We start from the raw sequence: 6,000 nt of genomic DNA, 5'->3' as shown, positions 1-6,000 counted from the left end.
CATGCTCTGTTACCCGCAAGTCTTCATCACCTTTTCTGCACTGGCAGCAGATTTGCCTTTTCTCTGGGTTTCAGGTGGAGCATCTGTAGCGTCCCCGAACTCGCAAAGGTTTCTCCCCGCTCCCCCGGCCCCATACGCGCAATTCCCTGAGCGGCAAGCGGGACCGACCACGCGGGATTTTCTTCACGTGACGCCGAAGGTGACACTGGGAAAAGAGGAGGCAAAAAATGATCCTGTTTGTCACACCCAGCCGACGGGGAAAACACAGGGGAGGGTTCTGCCAGAGGGGCCCTGCGGGGCCAGGCCGTGCACCCCGGCAGCTCCAACCGACCGGCCCCTCTCCCCTTTGCCAGGTACCGGGGAGACACCGCTGCCTCCCGCTGCCGCCTCGCCCGCGCCCCCTCACAGCGGGGCTGCCCCAGGAGAGCTGGGGCACCCCCACCTCCCTCCCACCCCCAGGAACGGGACCGGGAGACGCCCTCCACGCAGGGAGGGGCGCAGGGCGTGGATTTAATCCCCGAGGGAAGAGGCCAGGCTCCCCGCTGGCAGAAGGGCCGCTCGCCTCCCTGCTGCTCAGAGCCGCTTGCTGGGGACAGCCCGGCCTGCGCCCGGCCGCTCTGCAGCCCTGCTGGGAGCGCAGTCCGGCCGACGGATGCTCCAGCGAATAGACGCTCCGGCTCACAGCCGCCCCCGCTCAGCTAACGTTGCCTCTGGCTAACGCACGCTCCAGACAGCGGACACCCCATCTCCTTCCAGCTCCTCCTTGCTACAGCTCTGGCTAACCGAAGCTCCAGCTCCGCACCGAAGCTCCGCTGGATTTCAGCTCCTTCTCCTTACAAGCTCCAGCTATTTGCCACAGTCTGGGCTTTCGACAAGGTCGGAAAGCGGTCACTGTCAGAACTTGAAAATATTACTATTAAACATCACAGCTGGACGCTGTGGAAATACAGATTCATTAGTTTGTACGATTAAGTACTTAAGAACTATTCTCAGCAGCGTACAAAGAAGAGCTGGGCTCCAAGAGGGCGTGCGGGCCCTGAAAAGCACCCTTCCCCCCCCAGAGACCACCTCAGACCGTGAGGCTGGCCCGGGGCATGCCGGCCTCCCGAACTCTGGGCTCCGACGCGACCAGACCCCCACCCTCCAGGGAGGGTCCATGCACCCTGCCCACCCTCTGCTTTCCCCCGCAGCCCCCAATGCCCTCCCCCCGCCCTGCGCAAACAGACAAACCGGCTTCTGCTTTGGGCCCCCAAACCAGCTCCCATTTCTGAGCCCACAAACCCACCTGCTCAGCCTGTTCTCGAGTCCCAAAAATGCAGCACTTCACCTCTGCTCCTCAGCCCAAAAACATACCGCTCCGTCCCCTCTGGCAGGTCCTGAAAACGCACGACTCAAGCTGTTTCTCAGCCCCAAAGTCAGCCACCTCAGCCTCTTTTCAAGCCCCGCGAACACAAGACCTGCTCTCCATTTTCAGGCCCCAGACCAGCTCACCCTCTCTGCTTTCCGACCCCTTTGCGGTCCCCATGCGTGATGCTGCGGGGCGGGGGGAGCGGAGCCACCCCACAGCCCTGCACCCCCAGGGCCACACGTGCACTTTTGGGGAGCGCTTGGACACTGCGGAGGGCCCGGACCCACACCTCTGCAGGGCCGCACCAGCACAGGCAGGGCATCGCTTTATCACGGCTGCTTCCGGCTCGCTTTCTCCAGCACTGGTTTGGGGTGCCGGGCCCGCACCCCAAACCCCCGCAGCCCCAAGCACCCCCGCGGGGAGCCGGGCCCAGCCGCCTCCAGGAACCCCCGCCCACCGCAGCCGCAGCCCTTCCCCGCCACTCCGGCCACCGGCACCCGCCCGGCGCCGCAGGAGCCCCCCGGGCCGCCGCTGCCCGACCCGCGCCGGGAGCGGCAGAGGCTGCCCAGCTCCGCAAGCAGAACCTGACAGCCAGATGGGGCTGCCCCTACTCCCCCCGGCTCGCACACGGGCTCGGCCCCAAAACCCCCCGACGAACCCCAGGAGAGCGCTCGGCCCAGGGCTGCTTTTTCCCCCGCCAGTCCCAAGAGAACAGAGCCTGCACCCGCCCCTATTTCATACAGGGATGGGGAGCAGGACAGAGGACTGGAAAGAGAAAAGGAAGACAAGGGAGAAGACTGAGGTGCCGCCAGAGAATGAAAGGCCAAAAGAAAAGGTCAGAGACGTAGAGAAATCAAACACAACAGGGACGAGAAGCCCTGCAGAGAGATGGAGCAAGAAAAGGCAGGGTCAGCGAGCAGGACAGAGGGGTAGAGAGGTGGAGGGGAAAGGAGAGGAAGAAGAACAGAGGAACGTGACGGCGACAGGGCGCAGGACATACAGACAGAGAGAGAAAAACCACAGGGAACAGGACAAAGGGACTGGGAAATCAAGAAAGGGTCAGATTTGTACAAAGAGACCAAGAAGGAAAAAGGAAAAAAAAAGCAAGCCCTGGGCTAGAGGACAGAGGCAGAGGAAGAGGAAAAAAGGGCCAGGGAGCAGGACAGAGAAGGAGAGAAAGGAAAAAGCGGAGACAGGGCAGATGGTCAGGGAGAGGAAGCAAGGGACAGGGAGCAGGAGAGAGGTGGAGAAAGAAGCGCTGGGGCAGAAGGATAGAAAGAGAAAAAAGACAGACAGGAAGAAGGATGGCGGACGATAGAGAGAGGGGAAAAAGAAGGACGAGGAGCAGGACACAGGTTGTCAGACAGGGACAGAGAGCAAGACCACGTGCTGGCTTACGCATACAGACCCTGCGGTGCACGCTGGCGGCCTGGCCTGCCGCGGACTACGAGGAGGGATCCTTCCTCACCCGGAGAGGCAGGCTCTCTCTCGCCTGCAGCGGGAGGCAGCCGCCAGACGGCCTTCCATTTCTTCTTCTTTACCCTTCTCTGGCTTCTCTCTCCAGCTTCAGCCGCGGCAGCTCCTGTCCACAGCCAGCAAGCGCTCCGCCCGTCCCTTTTCGCCCCCACGCCGCGAGGAGAGCCAGGCCAGGCACAGACAATCCACGAAAGCCTGAGGCGGGTGCCGTCACCGGCAGCCCCAGGGGAGGAAGGGACGACCGTGTCCTCAGCGCAGACTCTGGGAGAGGGAAAGAAGAAGCAGACACCGTTATTACCGCAGATCGTCCCCGGCTGAAGCCTCTCCTTCCGCAGGGGCTTCTGGAGACGCGCGGAAGGCCAGCTTGCCACCGGCACGACGGGGCTTGGGAGCGACCTGGGGCTACGGGACAGGCTTCAGGGGAGGGGCCGGAGCTGGGGGCAGCTGCGCGTGGGGGGGCAAGCGGGGCCGGGGGAGGCTCAGGGGGAGCTCTGGAAGCGGGGAGCCGCCCGGCGTCTGCGCCTGGGGGGGTGTCCGCCTTCTTCCCCTCTCCCCTTCTCTCAGCTCTCGGGCAACTCCCTGGGGCTGCCCTGACCCAGCTCGCCTCCGGCACACCGGCAGCCTGCCGCAGCGGGCAGTTTCAGGCTTCCCGTCCCGCAGCCAGCGGGCAGAACACACCCCCGCGCCCGCCAAAGGGGCTCGCTCGCCTTACCGCTGACCCCAGGACGCCCGCCGCCGCCGAGACCCGCGCCCAGCGCGCCGCCATGCCGCTCCCGGGCACCGCGCATGCGCCGGCCGCCGACAGGGCGCCGGAGAGGCCAAGGCTGGCGCCCGAACGCCGGGCGGCAGCACCGCGCTGCGGCCGTGCCGCCGCGGCAGCAGCGGAGGCGGCAGCGCCGCTGCGCCCTTGTGCGGTGTCGGCGCTGCAGTACCGCGCCGCAGCACCGGCAGCAGCGAGCACCCGGCGGGCGGCGCGGACCCAGGGGCGGCACCGGCGCTGCAGTTCCGCGCCGAGCGCCCGCCGGCAGCGTGCACGCGGTGCGGCGGCGGCAGCGGCGGCGTTTCCTTACCGGGAGGCAGCAACGAGCGCGGCGGCGGCGCTTCGCAGGCACTGCGGCACCGCCTTGCCGTTACCGGCGGACGGCAGCCGCGGTGAGCACGGCGGCACGCCACCGCACATGCGCGGTGCCGGACCTGCAGTACCGCGTTTCCTCCGCCAGAGGGCAGCAGTGAGTGCGGGCGCCGCCGCGCGACCGCCTGCCCGCCCCCCCCCGTGCGCGCCACGTGCCCGAGGCCGTTCCCCGCCGGCAGACGGCTGCCGGCCCCGGCAGGTACCCGGAGGCCAGCATGGGGCGAGGACGCACCCCGGCGTGCTGCACACACCAGCGGGGCTGTCTGGAACCTCCCTGCCGAAAGACTACATCTCCCGGCATGCCCTGCGAACAACGTGCCCGACCACCAGCTGGCTACCCCAGGACTACAGCTCCCAGCATGCTGCGGGCTGCTGCCTCCTCTGCCATTTAACCCTATGGGGACACCGGCCCCTACGCCCTCCTCCCCTCACCAGCACCCGCGGGACCCCGCCGCGCCTGCGGAGGCCGGCTCGCAGGGCCGGGATTCCCAGCACCACCACCGGCTCCGCTTCGGGTCCGACGCTTCCCCAGCTGCCCCGCACCCCTCCGCACGACCTGGAAACCCCCCCCACACAGACACGCACCCGGGGAGGGGGGGGGGGGGGGGGGGGGCCTTTGTGTCGGGACCACCCTTTTGCAGGGCCCCGATCAGACCCAGCAGCTTCCCCAGCACTACCCCTACCCCCCGGTGAGCCCCAGCGCTCAGGCAGCCCCGCGTGTCCCTGTGCGGCCTCCCCCCTGTCCCGGTGCATCAGCTTTCCCCCATCCCCTCGGCTTCTGGGCCACCCGCAACCCCGACGCCGCACCCTCCGCTCCTTGGCCCTAGTGCGGGTCTTCCTGGACCCGGTCACTGTTGCCCCAGCCCCGCCTCCCCCTTTGTGTCACCTTCCCCGGGATGTTCCCGGTCGCAGGGACCGCCCCCCCCCCCCCCCCCCGGCCCCATTCACCTGTTCTGTGCTTGCAGCCTCAGTCCCGGTCCCAGCATGTATTGCTCAGCACTGGCTTTGTTGTCCTGGACCTACCCTCATGGGGTGATGTGAACACCACCCTCATGGCAGTAGCCCAGCTCAGCAGCCCCCGGCCCACAGCTGCAGCCCGTGGGGACACGGGCACCATAGCCATCAGCCCTGCTGGCCACTCCAGAGGCTGGTCAGCCCCAGGCCCTGGGCCCAGAGCTGCATCCCACCGAGAACACAGGCTATTGCCCTCGGCCCCACTGGGGACACCGGTGGGGTGCCCCAGCTCCTGAGGGCAGCTTGCCAAAAGCCAAAGGGAGAGTCCTGGGCTGCACAGGAAGAGAAAAGGGGACGAGAACAAAGGGAGAGCCCTGGAGTGCAATGCTGGGGTGGGAGGAAGCCATCAGCAGGTGACAAGGAAAACATAGGACTCTGGGGGCACAGGAAGGTGGGGGGGGGAGGGGGCCTGGGCCCCACAGAGAGGAAAACAGTTGACCCTAGAGCACACCAAAAAAGCACTGGCAAAACTCTGGGATGGGAGGAAAGCTAAACAGGAAGCATTGCGGCACGCTGTATGACAAGCACAGGGCCTTGGGACACACAGGACTCGGGGGGAGCCTAAAATATGAATTCAGGAGTTCAGAGGGCTCCAGGGCACGGCCGAATACAAACTGGTGCACACCAAAAGGGCTGCGCAGCACGCCACGGGGCTCAGTGTCGCTGTTTGCTTAGGGACATGGTGTAGTGGTGGTCTTGGTAGTGTCAGGCTTACGGTTGGACTCGATGATCTTAAAGATCTTTTCCAACCTATACGATTCTGTGATTCTGTGATGGGAAGCGGCCTGCAGCCACTACCAGACCCTATGGAAACTCCCTCTCTCAGCACCGTTTGTGCTGGCCCCAGACCTTCGCCCGTACCTTGGGTACCGTAGGGGGTTGCCCCCTCAGCGACCTCGTTGGGAATGAAGAGCTCACAACCCGTATTCCTTCAGATCCTCCTCTCTGTCCCCTCTGTCCACGCTTGCCCCAGACCAAACAGCCCGGACCAGCCCTTGCCGTGCTCCGGCCTCACTCGCCCCTCACCTGC

General features: G+C 65.8%; 1 long non-coding RNA gene across 2 annotated transcripts; it reads right to left on the bottom strand.

The window, feature by feature from the left end:
- Positions 1-18: 18 nt before the first annotated feature.
- On the bottom strand, positions 19-4,009 carry LOC140662102 (uncharacterized). 2 transcript variants are annotated; one of them, XR_012045980.1, is made up of 4 exons: positions 3,895-4,009; positions 2,757-3,085; positions 1,286-1,376; positions 19-205 (listed from the first exon to the last, which is right to left on the bottom strand). It is a non-coding gene; the product is annotated as an uncharacterized lncRNA (long non-coding RNA). The 2 variants fall into 2 exon arrangements; XR_012045981.1 differs by lacking the exon at positions 3,895-4,009 and adding an exon at positions 3,537-3,593.
- Between the last annotated feature and the right edge of the window lie 1,991 nt (positions 4,010-6,000).

This window comes from Ciconia boyciana, chromosome 21 (genome assembly GCF_034638445.1).
Source record: "Ciconia boyciana chromosome 21, ASM3463844v1, whole genome shotgun sequence".
Lineage (NCBI taxonomy): Eukaryota > Metazoa > Chordata > Aves > Ciconiiformes > Ciconiidae > Ciconia > Ciconia boyciana.
Note: the sequence above shows the minus strand (reverse complement) of the source record. Positions and strands in the feature narration are given on the sequence as shown.